The sequence below is a fragment of the Mastomys coucha genome, unplaced genomic scaffold (assembly GCF_008632895.1).
Source record: "Mastomys coucha isolate ucsf_1 unplaced genomic scaffold, UCSF_Mcou_1 pScaffold12, whole genome shotgun sequence".
NCBI lineage: Eukaryota > Metazoa > Chordata > Mammalia > Rodentia > Muridae > Mastomys > Mastomys coucha.
The window spans coordinates 40,272,389-40,288,917 of NW_022196894.1; the positions used below are offsets into that span (position 1 = coordinate 40,272,389).

General features: G+C 38.4%; 2 long non-coding RNA genes across 2 annotated transcripts in view; one reads left to right on the top strand and one right to left on the bottom strand.

The window, feature by feature from the left end:
* LOC116086411 overlaps positions 1–8,166 on the top strand; it is a 36,155-nt gene extending 27,989 nt beyond the window's left edge. Inside the window, exons 2-4 of the long non-coding RNA XR_004116912.1 lie at positions 1,334–1,486; positions 5,248–5,364; positions 7,917–8,166. This is a non-coding gene — a long non-coding RNA (uncharacterized LOC116086411). The remainder of the gene's footprint in view (positions 1–1,333; positions 1,487–5,247; positions 5,365–7,916) is intronic.
* On the bottom strand, positions 5,326–16,320 carry LOC116086412. Its single transcript, XR_004116913.1, has 3 exons — positions 16,111–16,320; positions 14,736–14,822; positions 5,326–5,446 (listed from the first exon to the last, which is right to left on the bottom strand). It is a non-coding gene; the product is annotated as an uncharacterized LOC116086412 (long non-coding RNA).
* Between the last annotated feature and the right edge of the window lie 209 nt (positions 16,321–16,529).

Genomic DNA, 16,529 nt, shown 5'->3' on the forward strand with positions numbered 1-16,529 from the left:
TTATTGTTATAATATTTTATAAATTTTAAAGAATATGACAAAAAAGATATTATAAGTATTGAAGGGGGGTCTCTGGGAGGAATGGGGGTACAAAAGGGAAACAAGAATGTGATTGATTCTATTTACTTAAAATATGTTCTTAAATGTTAACAAATTCAGATAAATTGAAATCATGCAATAAAAGTTAAAAAAAAAAAAAAGAAGAGTAAGTAAAGAAAATTAGATATCCCTCTCTCAATAAAGCCAAGGGCTGAGATGAAAATCATCAATATAATTAAGCTAGAGTAAGGGAGGGCTACCATGAAGTTGCCAGGGAAGTTGACCTCTGCTTACCTCACAGAGGAGGGATAATTCAAAGGCTTTGAGTAAGAACTAGAGAATCTAAGAAATTTCTCAGAGGATACAAGGGTCATGTGCAAGGGCATCCTCAGGTTGCAGGGGAAGTTCGTAAAAGGATCTTGCTCCTTATGAATTATGCTGCTGAGAAGTTAATCTGCTGGGGGTTCAATTAGGATAAAAAGGAAAAGAGAAGCCCAGTTGGCTATCTGTGGTTGTGCAGAGTATGCATGAAAAATAGCCTACTTGTGAGATGCCAAGTTGTTGAAAATGCAGACAGTTTGTGCTCACCATTGTCCTTGCTCTTTTAGAGATCTCAAGCTAGTAGTTCCTGACAATCCTAACCAAGATGCAACTGTTTCAGGGACTTGTGAATACCCTAGATTTTTGAAAAAGAAAGAAAAAAAAACTATTATATCAGAGTAAATACAGTTGTAACCACTGGAAACCCAAGAGATTGACCCAATAAAGTCTACCTCTCCTTCACACAATCTTTGCTAGCATTCATGACCAAGTCGTATTTTATCAGCTTTTGCTTACACAAACCTACCTAGGCTCTTAGTGGCAACAGACATGATAGAGTGATGGCTGCAGATGCTTTGATTCCTCTTGGTTCTGCTCCAACTGTCTGGAAATCCGTGGGTAGAATAATGACAAAAAAAAATATTCTCTGTGTAAATTGTACCATTTTCATGGTAAGAAAAACTAACAAAAATAATTGACAGAATCTTTGAAATGTTTCCCAATATTTCTAGAGGTGGAAGAATGTGTTTACATTCCATTAGCTCATGTGCACCACAGAGCTAAGCTCGACATCAACATCAATGAATAAACAAATAAGTTAATAAATAAGTAAATAAAAGCCAAAGGATTTGCAGGGGAGAGAATGTACTTGCTAGTAATTTAATGTAATTTAAGATGAGTAGTACTTTTCTTGTAATTTTTTTTTAATCTCAAATTGTCAGTAAGGGAAATCCTCCTTCAATCTTGTTGACAGAACCAGTACATAGCATCCCTCTGAGATGGAAGAAGGGTTGGTAGGAAATCCACTAGAAGCAACAGACCACTGTGTGCTTATGGAATAGAAGTGTCCTCATGGAAACACAAGTTTAAATAACAGATATAAAGGATGGAAGAGAAGAAGTCAAAGGTATGATTTAGCAACTGCCTCTGAGGACTTCCATGTCCTAGAAGATGGGCCACTCAAAACAATCAGGAGAATAACACCTAAAATCAGAAGTTGGGGCTGGGGAGCAACTGAAATTTGTTTCTGTGACTCTCATAGTTCACCAATAGCTTCTGGTAGACATGAGTAGGCAAATTCATTTTTTTTCTACTGAGTCAACCAGGGGCCATGTCATAGCTGACTGTGTTCCCTTAAGTGGATGTTTTGCTACATAACCAGGGTTGCCCCACTGGCAGCAGAAATATGAGAAAACGTAGAAGACCGAAGATTGTCTTTATTGATGGAAGGATCCATCTTTTATCCTTGGGTAGAGGCAATAGAAAAGGCATATTGATAACAAGTGAGTCAAAACGTACCTGGTAGACTATTAATCTTTTAGAGGTGACACTCATTTTAGACTGGGTCACAGTGTCCTAGTTCATTACCCAGGTGAGTGAGAGGGCTGTGGAGTTAACCATTCAAATACGCAGCAGGGCTTGATGATGCAGACCTATAATCCTGATTCAGGGAGGCTGATTGAAGGCAATCACAATTTAAGGCTTGCCTAGGTTACAGAATGAGTGAGAGCCCAGCCTGAGTAAGACTTCATCTTAAAATAATAGGAAGCAGGCTGTGGATATAAAGCCTTAGGTTCAATTCCTACAACCACCAAAACAAACAAAGGACAACAACCCAAATACTGAAAATCAAATAAGCAATAGAATATGAGGAACTTCTCCCCCAGAATGCCTGCTTTATTTCTTGACCAGTCCTTATCCAGTGTTGGATTCCCAGGATTCTACTCTAGGTTTTCAAGGGATTCATTACTTGTATAAATCCCTTATTCCATTATCCCCACCTTAGATTGAAAGTTCAAAGCTGTTTAAATTGCCCATTATTTTAATTAAATCCAAGTGTTTTCAAGAACAAAAATGAAGGCTGCCTGAACTTGGACCTTGAAATTTAATTAAAACTACATGTATGCATCATTGTGGGGGAAAGTATTATAATGACTAAACATACTGTTCATTGTGTTTCTTCAATTCTCTTACCTTTTCTCAAAAAAAAAAAGAGTGCTTTTGTTGACCCCTGAGCCATTTAAATGCCATTACTATTCTAGCCACAAGTGCATTTTTGACATTCTGAATGAATAGACTGTTTGCACACCCCAAATGGAAGGGGTAATGACAGGAAGATGCTCCAAGAATGATAGGGAGCCTTGGAGAACATGGTAAATGGGATCATCTAAGCCATATTTGTTTAAGGTTCGGAAGCAGAGATATAGATCTCTGCTATACCAGGTAAATCCCAAATTCTCAGTGGCTTCATAGAAAGATTTAAAACCCAAATGGTTGTGAGGGATAGTAATAGGACACTGTATGAATAGTTCATAAGGGACCACACATTGTCCTGGGGAGTCTTCCTGCCATAGGATTAGATTCTTCTCCACTCAGTCTATGCACAAAGAGAGAAACATCACTGAATTTTAAAGAACTTATCAGTCTTGTATGTCTATCATCACTCTTGCTATAAGTCATCATGCCCTCTACCCAAGAAAAGGAGCAGCTGTAACTTTAACCAAATGGCAAGAAAGAACAGCACAGAAATTTAATGAATGAATCCATTCCTATAACTGGTTAGTCCTCAAATTAAAGCTGTAATGTTAGGGGCTGAGGTGATGGTTCAGAGTCAGCATGCTTGCTGTGCAATCACAAGGACCTGAGTCCCCAGCCCTCATAGTAAAAGCTGGGTATGTGAGTATTGTCAATATAGCATTGGGGGATGGAGACCAATAGATCTTCAGAGACCCCTGGCCTTTCAGCTTAGGTCTATCTGGAGACTTCCCAGGTCAGTGATAGACCCTTGTGAAAGCAATGGATGCAATAAATACAACACAGTGCAACACACATACACACACACACACACACACACACACTCAGTGTAATTTACACCATCATGCTTTGACATTCCAATGCTCATAAACTGTTGCCTAGGACCTTCTTTTTGTCCATCTTCCTAAGCAAAGCTGCTGCCCAAGAAGATTCCCCAGCACTAAGAGATGCTGATGTCAGGCCTCCATCCCACCTTCTATGCCCTGCCCCCCCCCCCAGACCGAGTAAGGGGACTGGCTGCTGACAGCCAAGTATTGCTTGGGTTGCTGGGAAGCAAGTAACTTACTGTTAGGTTGGGGTACAGAACTCAGGCTTACACTGCCAGCCTTTCCAGTTTTCCTCTACACGTGTAGTATTCAGACGTAACATCTTCCTGTTTTCCTAATCTATGACATAAGCTTATTTTAAGCACCAGTGCCCACCCTCAGGGGTTTCTGAGACATCCTATAAGGAAGATTGCTTGCTAACTTGAGGTCATGAAATGGGCTTAAAAATAGTATTACTGTCCCACCCATACATCTCAAAAGAATAGGTACAGGAATCCTCTTGTGTGAGATAAAGTCGGTGCCTATCCCCTGCCCGCAGCTTCCCTTCCAGTTTTAATTACTTCCTTCCTCCCACTGTTTTCAGACTATCAGAATTCTATCAGTTTCAAGCATATGGGGAAGTGGGCACCACCGGATGGCTATTGTCAGTCAGGAAGTAGCTACCATTCAAACACTGTTTGCTAATGATCCTATTTGATGCGATAAAATGGATGTGAATATTAACTTCGAACCATCTCGGCACCATCTCCGATTTTAAAGACAGGCATGAAAACTGACAGCTTTGCATAGACCTCGTTCTTTCTATTTTCTGTGATTCTGACATATTCACATTCCACTAAATAGGAGTGAGCACCATCCTCCACCCACTCACCAGGCGTTCACTTTATATATAGCTATAGATACTCGATGCAAAACAAAGAAAAAAAAAACGCTCATCTGAGGTAGAGCTGTGGCAAGCTGTTGAGGAGACAGGAGGCCAAGCTGTCTATTTCTCATTATCAGCCCTGGTCTCTACTCTATAAAATTTCCTGGGTAGAGAAATTACATTTGTTGCATTTCAGGTTCCTATTTGCTCATTCATTTATTCATTCCATGTTTATTGGGTGCTTCATACATACTTCAGAGTTTAAGTCATAGGTACCTAGGAGAACCGCATGGTTCTTGTACAAAGGATTCAAATGGCTAGATACTATTATAAAAGTGTGAAAAGTGGCTGTTCTGTCTGGGGAGGGAGAACTGGATCTATATAATTTTTTCAGAAAGTGTGATTCAGGTAGTAGACTGTCTTGCAAGCCTTTATATCTTGTGCTTTCCATGGTCCAGGAACCATTTGGGAAACTACAAATTTGTTGAAAGCTGAGACCACAGAGATTCTCAAAGCTTCAAATGAAGGAACCTTATATCCTTATATGCTGTGCACAGATTTTTGATCTCTGAGGACTGTGAGTTGAGAATCACAGCATCAATTCTCAGAACTGATTTCCTTATCAGTGAGGAATATGGTGAGGAACGCAATGGAGCACACCTATTCTAAGCTATGCAGATGCTTGGAAACTCCTCCCTCAGATCCTTCACAGTGTGACAGTTCCAGATCCAAACCATCAGGGTCATCAAATCTCTTTGTGTTCACATCCTGAGCACATTGTACAGTCTAGATTTCAGTAAAATTCAAAGAATATTGCTCTTAATTTAAATTTCTATTCTCCATTTCTTCATTTATTTCACTCCATTTTCTTTTTTTTAAATGTTACTTATTTTAATTTTTAATTGGATTTTCATTTACCTTTTTTTTGGGAGGGTGGAATAGGTGTACCATGACATATGTATAGAGGTCAGAAGATTACCTGACTGGTAAGGGTCTTGGCTCTCTCTGTGTGTCCTGTGGGTCCTGGGGATCATGAAGGTTATCAAACTTCATGGTAAGGTAAGTGACTTTACCTGCTGAGTCACCTTAGCAGCTCTCATGTCATTGTCTTATTGATGTAGCAGTAGCCAAGGAATAGTCTCTAGAAAAGAAATAGAACATCACAATGAGTCTTGAATTCCCTTTAAGCCTCAAAGGACTGACCATGAAGAAGGGAAACATAGAATATCTCCAGTTTGCAGGCTCTCTCCAGAGTAGGCCCATCATCTCTGGAAACCCCATAAATCTTGTTCATTCTGAACAAGTCACACTCATTTCCAATTTACAAAGGGACTCCACACTTGCTTTCCATTTTGGCTGTAACTAACTCAGTGATTTTCATAACTGACCAGTAGCCATTCCAGTCCAGCTGGGCCTGGTAGATAAGGTCTGTGACCCAAACTACTTGAGAGACAGAGACTAAAGAATCTCATGTCCAAGGCTAGATTTTTCTATAGAATGAGATAAAGGCCAGCCTGAGCCATTTAGCAAAAATCCTTTCTCAAAATAAAAATAATAGGGGAACTGCGCTATAGAGTGTTTGTCTATATGGTAGAGTATTTGTCTCACAACCACAAAGCCTTGGGTTCAATTCCTAATACCTTACACCACACTCACAGGTACATACATGCACACACATACACAAAGGAACAAAAGAAGACAAGCTGGCCCAAGACATATCCATTTGTGGTCTAGGGAAACTGACCTCCAGGATATGCATCATCCATAAACAATGTCAAAACAATGATCTCTGGTAGTTCTACATCCAATAATAAAATGCACTTCCTGCTGCTTCCAGCCCAGTCACTCCCACAGAAATCCTCAGTAACCCTGGGAACATTTTAAACTTGAAAGACCCTCACTGAAGTTGTCTAGGAAAGACACTAAGGGACACTGGACCTTTCTTACCACTGTCTCATTATGACTGTTCTCTATTATGCCCATGGGAATAAGCTAGGCACATTTTCTCTTGATGGGATATTGGGCTCCGTAGACATCAGCGGCTATCTAATAACCTGTGCTGGAGCACAGAAGCCATCATCTCTGGAAACCCCATAAATCTGTGTTTGAAGTTTTCTGTTATTGTGATAATCTTTTACACTAGTTTCTGTGGCAAAGTGGGGGGGGGGACTTTGTTTTTCAGGAAACACTTACATTTCCTTTGTTCTTCCTTACCCTGGCTGATGTTCATTAGATTAAAGGAAAGAGTGCTGGTTTTAGCAGAGTTGAGGATGGAAAATTCACTTAGAAACCCTACCCACATTGATATTGCGTAGCTATTGGTCACCATTTCTCCTTGAAGCTCCCCTGGCTGGGGTTCTCTGAGTTGGTTCTCCAGCATTATGATGCATGCACCTCTTTTCCCAATAAGCTCAGAGACAATGAAACATGGCACCTGCCTGTATCTCCAGTTCTCTTCTTGTGCACTCTATTGTGGCCATCTATAACAAACCCTGAACTGCTAACCAGTGCCGGAATTCCAATAACCACAAACTCCGACATGCAAGGGCTCTGTGATATATCATTTGCCCTCAGCACTTCTTAGGCTCATGAGCCCAGTGTTTTGTAAGGCTGCAATGACTCACGATACTGAAGACTTACATGCTTCCCAACACTAGAAAAACAGTTCCCCTGCAAACCTCAGCTCCTCACAGTCATATCTGTCAGACACAACAATGAAATTTTGTTCTCAAAGCAACTGTAAGAAGTTATTTTTTAATTGAACATAAAACCTATCTCCCCAGCTGTATTTACTATGTCACCCCAGGTTTAGACATATCCCTTTAGAATGAGGTCCTATTTTTGTGGAGAGCCAGATAAAGGGACTGGGTTTTGTTCTATGGCTCTCTGAGGAAAATCAGTTAAGGTCAATTAACTGGGGAACTTTATAAAAATCTCATCAGCATCACTAACCCAAAGAAACACACTCAGCTGTGAATTCTTGCCCAGATGTTATGATGCCAGCCATTTATCTTCTACTCTAGACCATAGATTGCTGCTTACCGTGTCATCCCAAGGAGGAGGGGACGGCTTCTTTCTGTTCTTCTAAACCACTGATGGCCATAGAGCCCCACATAGAATCAAGAATAATATGCAAGAAAGGATGTGATGCTAGTTCATACCTGCCTTGTATGGGATGTAGCAAAAGTTAAAGCCAGACCCATATACTTCCATTATCCCCCAGGTTCCCAGGTTGCCTATTTGAATTAGAATACTCAATACTTTCTGGTCCTGCTCCGACTACTCACAGATATCTTCAAGCCAAGCTCCTTACAAACTCTCTAGTTGGTATCCAGGGACTGATTTTGGAGTTGTGGTGTTTGGAACACTAGGGAATGAAAAATGCTGGGTGCTGATGGGAAGGGAAGCCATACTCTTCAAAACTAGCCATGGGCTTGGGCCCTGAGATATGGGTAACCCCAAACTTCCTCTGGCATAAAAACCGTGGATATCTGGAAAGAATTCTGATTTAACAAATTTCATAGACATTTCCCTTTGTGTTTTATAGCAATTGAGTCTTTCTATTTTATAGCAGTATTTATTCTTATTTTTGACTGTCTATTCCTCAATAGCACTATATCAGAGATATGCATCTAGGCCAGAAGTTCTCCAACTTTGACCCACATGAGCCCTGTCCAGGGTGCATCATCCACCACCAGTCTCTGTCCACCAGATCCCTGACTCAGCACATCTGGAAGAAGGAACGTCTGTGCATCTGCTGAATTCCAAGTGACAATCATGCTGGCCCGGGATATATCTTAAGAGTCATAATTATGCTTACTAAAAATAAAAGTGACACATTTGGATTTGTAATCTCTTGAACTGTAGTATTCTTTTTATTTTTCTTTCCCAAAAGCAACTTCCTTGGCTTTGAATCAGAATTAAATGGTCTATCAGTGTGAGGAAGTGTGGCTTGTTTTTTCTCCAGTACAGGATGGGCTGTTAACTTCAAAACACTTAGTATAGACGCTTTCGCTCTTCCCTCATACTGGGCCACAGAGAATGGCTCAGGAAGTAGAAGCAACAGGATGCAGAAACCTGTCTAGTGTATGACTATGACATGAAAGTGGGGCTGATGGAAAGAGTGACTCTAGACCTTAGTCTTAGAAGTTACTCACTAAATAGTCACCTGCTAATTACTACAACCATTCACTAATATGAGAAAGAAGACAAGATTGGTGTGGAGGCAAAAAAAAAAAAATCCTCAATTTTAGTAATTGCTCAGAACTTCCAAATGGAAAAATCTCGATAGGCAATTGAATCTTTAGAAATAATGGATTAGGGCAAGTTTGAGGCTGTAGACACAAGTTATTCACAACAGTTACTGAAAAGAATGCACTAGAGAAGAAATCCAGAGTTCGGAAGGCCATATGATATGGCACATTGATAGTAAATAAGGAACAAATAGCAAATAAACCCACAGACAAGTCTGAAAAGAATCATTAAAGAGAAAAAAACACAGAACGATATTTTAGAAGACACCATTTGGTAGGAAAATATGTATTTTATCCATTGTTGTATACAAGCAAATGAGATGAAAATTGGGGAAAATCAATAAATTTGGAAGTTATGTCATCATAAAACTTTATTGGCTCATGACAGTCTTTTAATTTCAGGGGACAAAGAGAAAGGAACTGAGATAAGGAAAACGATAAGCATACCACATTCCTCAAATAGCTCAGCTGTGAAGGAAGGACACAGGGATTGTAGTTTTCACTGAGAAGGACTTCTCCACGAGAAGCTTAAACATGCTTATAAATTAAAGTGAAAAATAATCCAGATAAAAGAATGTGAAGACACAGATGAAGAGAAAAAGAGAAAATAACTTCTTTCTGAGCAGAAAGTATGGTGCTCTTGGGTCTAAAAGGAGAAGAAATGTGGAGAGCACAGACTGATCTGCATGTAGAAAGCTAGGATGGATCGTTGAGAGAGTCTGCTCATTAAGGAGAAGACATAGACATTTGCTAAGAGCGAGAGTAACCCTATAGAGCAGTTTGTAGAAAGAGAAGAGGTTTGAGTGAAGCTGTGGGACATGGAAGAGTTCACCAAAGTCAGGTGAAAACGTAATGTCAGGGTAATGCTGCTCTCCTGTTTAGCACTGGGTAGGAGACTCTAAATTTGAAATGACAGCATTTTTTTCCAACAATGTTCAATAGTCTGAGGAATAGAGCAATAAGGATGAGTTAATGGATGGCTGCATCTTCAGCAAAACAACAGGGCTGAGAAACTTAAGGATGTTGCAAAGAGTATGGACTATAGAGTCCAGGATACTTACGAAAATGTTGAAAGCCGAGGATGGACTGAGAAAGCAAAGCATTCAGAATGTTGAAGAGTTAAGAGACCAAGATTTTCAGAGATAAGAATAACATTTAGTAGCTGACATATTTATTTTACATTTACATAGCAGTAGAATGTAAGTACTGTTTAATATCAATTTATTAAATCTACATAATGATCTCATGGACAATTATTATTATGGATACAGCCAAATTTGTAGTTTTCTCAAGTTGCCAATATGCTGGAGTTATAGCAACCATTTAAATCTGATGCACAGAGAAATGCAGTTGCCTGTAGTCACACAATATTAAGTGAAAAAACTGGGAAATACACTCAGGCTATTTGGCTACAGAGTTGCGATCAATACTGTATCCTGCTTCCTCTTGATGTTTTCAATTTCAGAGCTGCTCTAGGCGGATAGCTTTTAAACTTTGCTAAGATTTAGATTTAACCAGCCCAACCCAGGGAAAAAAATCTCTGGGAATGAGATACAGAGGTCAGTGGGTTTTGAAGCTCTTGTGATGATTGCAGTGTGCGGACAAGTTTGATAACTACTGTGGTAAGTTAACTGAAGAAGGGACATCGGTCATTCTGATCCTATCGATGGGTAAATCAGAGTGGACAACGTGAGTCAAAGCAGCACAAGAAAATGCTGTCACTCTGAGAGTGGGAAATCTGCTTGAATTCAAAACATCCAAAGACAATTAACTGGTGTAGGCTTAAGAATGGGGAGTGTGTTACTGGTTTTGTTAATGTGACGGAGTATCTGTTGGAAGAATGGAGGGAAGGAAAGAGAGAAGGAGGAGGGAATGAAGGGAGGGAGGGAAAGGAGGCAGGGATGGTTGGAGGAAGGAAAGAAGGGAGAGAAGGAGGAAGGAAGGGGATGAGATAGGGAGGGAGGAATGCTTTATTAGGCTCATGGTGGGGAAGATAATAGATCTAGCTATGGCAGCTGTGTGTAGCAGCCAGTCACATTGCATACACACCTAGGAAAAAGACATCAATTCTAGTGCCATCCTCACCATTTTCTTTTATTCTGTCAAGGACCCCCCTCCTCCCATGGAACAATGCTATCCACTCTCAGGGTTGGTTCATGTAAACTTCTCTGGGAATACCCTTATAGACATTCAGAGAAAAAAATATCCCTAAGTGATTCTAACTCCTACCTAGTTGACAAGATGAATCATCACCTGGAGTAAGGCAAAGTCCAGATGGCAAGCATCTTAGAGAACAGTAACAATAACTAATGTCTTGATTTTTTTTTTTTTTTTTTTTTTTTTTTTTTTTTTGGTTTTTCGAGACAGGGTTTCTCTGAGTAGCCCTGGCTGTCCTGGAACTCACTTTGTAGACCAGGCTGGCCTCGAACTCAGAAATCCACCTGCCTCTGCCTCCCAAGTGCTGGGATTAAAGGCGTACGCCACCACCGCCCAGCTAATGTCTTGATTTTTAACCCGTCTCAGCATGTAGTAGAAAAATGTATTGTCAGAATGAGAACCTGCATTTAAAAGATGAATGGCTGTTTTGTGTCTCACACTCTAGAAAAAAGTTTCTCCATCTACCCCGGGCTTTCTCCACTCATACAACTCCAACTGAAACTTGCCAATCAAAACCCACTATCAACGGCTCAAATCCCTATATATTGGAAGTTAAATATCTGTCTAAAAGCCCAAAGCAGGTGACAAAACATGTATGGATATAAAAACCCATCTACAGATTGCCAGTTCATTTGTTTAATTACAGCAGATATGATATCTATAATAGAACATAGTATTTTATATACCATTGAGAACAATGCATTTCAACTATGGCATAAAATATTATTAATCCAAAGAAGTATTGTGATTCTAGAAGTATTAAAATGTTGCTTTCAGAAGAATGGATGTAGTAGAATTGATGAGATTTAGATTTTGACAGAAAAAAATAGCTATACCAAACTAGGAGGAGGAGTACTAAAACTACTAATTTTTTTTTTTCATGCAAGCACCAAGTCCCAAAGTCTTTATTTTTTCTTAGATATTTTCTTTTTTATCTATTATATTATTAGATATTTTCTTTATTTACATGTCATATGATATCTCCTTTCCCAGTTTCCCTTCTGGAAAAAAGAAAATAAAATAAAAATAAAACAAAAACAAACAAACAAAAAAACCTGTTCCCTTCCCCCTCCCCCTGCTCATAAGGAATGATTCAAAATTTGAAAATAGGTTATCTAGCGAGTTCAGAGAGATTCACAAAATTATAAATTGCAAAGAGTAAAAAGTCACTGCTATTTCAAAATAAATAAACAGCTCTATGTGCAAGAGTCTTGAGAAATTTAAAGTGCAATGACCTTTTTAAAATTTTTTAAATAAAGGGTTTTGCATGTGTTGTGTCTCCAGCGGTTCATATGCTTGGATGCTGGCCTCCAGGGTGATGGAGCTTTAAGAGGTGATGCTTATTGAAAGGTGCTTCAGGGAAGATATATTTGTCATGGATGGAGTCATGCTTTTCTCGGGAGACCGTGTTGGGTGTTACAAGTTAGACCTAAATTAGTTATGAAAGAATAAGTTGTTATAAAAACTCCTCTCTACTTGCCACAAACATTCTCTCTGTATATGCACTCTCATCATGTAATGCATATGCGCAAGACCATCACAGAGCCAAGCAGTTGACAGCACCATGATCTTAGACATAAGATCCTGCAAGCAAATAAAATTGTGTATAAGTTACCCAACTCTGGGCCTTTTCACATTGCAACAGAAAATATATTAGGAAGTGGGCTATGGTAGAATTATCTTTTTTCCTTATTATTTTAAAATAATATATAAAATGGTAGAAAATAGCATAGGAACATTCAGTTAGGAAGCCATTAGGGATTGTGTAACACAATGCATATTTCACAAAGAATGAATGTGGAAGAGAAGAATAAATTTTAAATTGATGTAACAAATCATCATTTAGAACCGAAATGGATCTAAGTCTTTACATTCAGTGCTAGCTCAATGTGGATGAAGAAAGGGGAATAAAAGAATTCAAATTTCAAAGTTGGAGGAAAGAGAAGAGGATAGTGTTAACAAAAGTAATGATCAAATTGTCACCACCTACGACACCAAAGGACAATACAAGAAATAATATAAAACTTGTCCATATGGGTGTCTATATATGTACCCATATATATATATATATATATATATATATATATATATATATATATATATATATATATATATATATATATATATATACTCAGTATGTACTCATGATACTATACCCAGCCCAAATGTCAACACAATACAGGGGAAAGGGGGAATGTTTTCAGTCATACAAATACTTATAATCTTTTATCCAATATTTCTGAAAAAAATAGTATTTTTAGGGTAAGCAGTAAAAAAATGAAAGAGAATCCATGAAAGATCAGCATAAGGGTTTCTAGAACTATGGAATTAAACTAGATATGACAAAGCTATGAAGAAATAAATCCAGAAAATGGGCTAAGCAACATCAAAGCAGGTAAGCAGGTAGTTAGAGGACATTAAAAAACAATGTATTCAAGAAGAAAATAAACTCCTGTTACACAGTATAAGTAATTTTGGAATTAAGTGAAATTTTATTATTCTTTTCATATAAAATCCACAAAATGTTGAAACTTTCAATATCTGTTATGCATGAAAGTACTAAAAAATTATATATTTACAAAACAAATTAAATCAGAGCATGATTTTGAACATTCACGAGAAAGTCTTCAGTGGGTTCTGGTTTTGATACAGGGAAAACATTAGCTTCTTCATAGGTTCATCTACACTGAATTATGTTAAATGAATATTTATAAAATTTATTTAACTTTGTTTTTTAAAGATAAACTCTATAAACAAAGTATAGATAGACAATAAATATTTATTATTTATCTTACATGGTAGAAAGTAAAAAATAACCTACAGTAGATATATGCAAATAGGTTATAGATGGCTAATATATGAATGTATATTAAATATATTTTCATAAGCAGTTATAGTGTTTCATTTAAATATACTGTTTGAAATTGTAAAAGTAGCCCATGAAAGAGCTAAAATATTAAAATGAGGCTGAACAGAAGACGAGCCTGGCTGTGTAAGTGAGCCGGATTCTTGGTTCCTAGTCGAAAAAGAAGAACGTTATTGATATCAATAGAGATCATTAACCAGAAATTTAAAGTCAGAAACATCCCAAATCAGATTACTTCTTGGGAGGAGGACGGTGGAGGAGGGAAAGTTTTGTTCTTATTTCATACCTACGTATCATGCTTGGTCTTTTACTGCCACCATTTTTATGATTAAAGAAAAGTGAACAGTCAAGGTGATAGCCAAACAAATTCATAAAGCCAGAATTTTTTTTCTTCCTAGACATCTCCCAGCTTCCCACAGAGAAAAGGTGAGCCTTGATCACCCAGGCACAGATAATCCATAAACCTCATTACCGCCAGGAACGTCCAAGCCCTCTCCATCATCACAATAGCTGATTTTATTACCCACAACCACCAAAATAGAATTGATTTTTACTCATTTTGCCACGGCCACCTGCTGGGCTCTTGTGAGAAGCAAAATGACCAAAAGACACACTGCCACAGGAAGAAAAGCACAATCTAAAGACACCACTGGCTTCTGACTTGAAAATAGTCCCCGAATAATGGTTGCTACTCTGGGGAGCATGCCCGCCACCATTCAGGACTCTGCACAAATGGAATGTTCAGATTTCTCTGCAAACCCAGTAGGAATTTATCACAGTCTATAGCATAATGAAGCCAATTTTCATACCAATGTTAGGGAAGATGTATTGTAAAATTTCACACTGTCTAGTAAGAGTCCCATAGCTAGGTCTGGGGACAAAACACAAGAGATGAGCTGTGGAGACAGTCTGTCTAAAATGTAGGGCTTGAAGATATTTTCGTGATTGAGGTTTAAGGGCGATTAGGAAATGAGTTCACAAATGATGTTTTCAGCTGAGTCTTGGGTAATCTCGGATGCAGATCTTTGTACTGAACAAATACCAAATGCCTCTCTCATTGTACCTAATTGTTTAGTGATCAGCTGAATGGAGTATTGTGGGAAATAACAAGAAATCCTACTGGTTAATATAAGAGTCAGACAGGGGAAACTTACCTTCCCATCTGCTATCTCTGGCACTCATTAATCACACTGGCATTTAGGAAATGGCAGCCAGGTGCCCAGGAAGGTAGAAAATGGAAGCTGTAAGAAAGAAAAAGAAAAAAGGTTTGAGTTCTTTTTTACCCCCCCATTAATGAGTGTTATAGAAAGAGATTAGGGAAAATGCACAAGCTTGGTGATTATTATATTTATGTGCTGAGTTTCTTCATTCTCAGACCAGAGGAAGCAAGTGCATGGAAATGTAGGAAAGCATTTTTATCCCTATTCTTAATGATTAATAATTCATAAATTTGGGAGTCTATTCACAAAACAACCCACTATGATATTGAGTAAACCTGTTTTTAACAACTAAATAATGGCTATTCACATCTGGCTTTCAGTTTCTTTTACTTGATAAAAATCCCAAATACCAGACTGTGTAACTTGAGGCTGTATGCCTGGAAAATCTTGTTCCAGGGTAGTGTGGGGGAAATTCTTCTATAGTAATTACTGAAACATGTTGCATGTGAACACTACATGACAAGGGAATGCTCGTACATCAATGACAAGAGGAACAATATGGGCTGACACTGTGATCATCCTTTTGTGCTTTCTTACCTCATTTTATATTTACAGAGACGAGCTAGATAACTTGCTATTCCTTATATCTAAAATACCACATAGCAGTATGTATATTTTGAAAGATTTCCCTTTTCGCTGTATGTGGCATGCATGCATGTATATATGTGTTTGCATATGTGTGCACATGACAATAGAGGCTGGTGGTTTGTCAGATGTCTTCATCCACTACTTTCTACTTTATTTACTGGGGCAAGGTCTCACTCTGAACCCAGAGCTCACTGATTCAGCTAATCCATCTAGAGAGTTTCCCTAGGAAACTTCCTATCTCTACCTTCAGAGAGCTGGGAATGTAAAGAGGCAGTCATCCCGGCTCAGCTGTGATATGAGCCCTGCAGATTTAAACTCAGGTCTTCATGCCTGCACAGAAAATATTTTATTTATTGAGCCATCTCCATGCTTGAAAGACAATTTCTTAAATCTCTTAAAGGTACAGAGTTGTTGGGAATACTATTTAAATTGGGTTATAAAATGTTCTCTTAATGAGGGAATACAGAGGGGATGCGGCTGTGACTAGAGTCTTGGCTTACAAAAGTTGGAAGAAATACTTTGTAGACTAATGTGTAACTGTAATTTATTTAATCCAATTACAGGTCCAACCTCCAGCTTCCTTTGCATTAAAGTAGCAACTCCTATTATAGTAGGACATGTACAGTCATTCATGAAAAAACACTTTAGATAAGGATGATTTCAAGAAAAGATCAGTAATGACAACAAGAACAGTAGAACGTAGCACAAGATTGTAGCTCACTTGGTAGAGCATTTACTAAGCACACACAAATCAGTTAGGTCCACAGCATATCGTAAACTGGGCTTGATGACAAATGCCTGTAATCCCAGCACTCGGGCAGTAGAAGCAGAAGGATCAGAAGTCCAAGGTCACTCTCAGCTACATTTGACAACCTTGAGTTCATAAGAGCCTGTCTCTTCTCTTGTTTTGTTGTGAGGAATGATGGAAAAGGGAGGAAGACAAGAAAGAAGATGTTGTTTGATCTGAATTCATTAGTTAGAAAAAGGGAGCAAAGAGGGTGGACTATCTTGAGCTAAAATCTTTGACTAGAGGAATCAGTCGCAATCTTTCTACCACAGTGACAACATCACCAATTCACAGCCTTGTTACTGGTCCCCCTTTTTTTAAAAAAAAAAGCCTTCTAGTTGTATATATTTCTA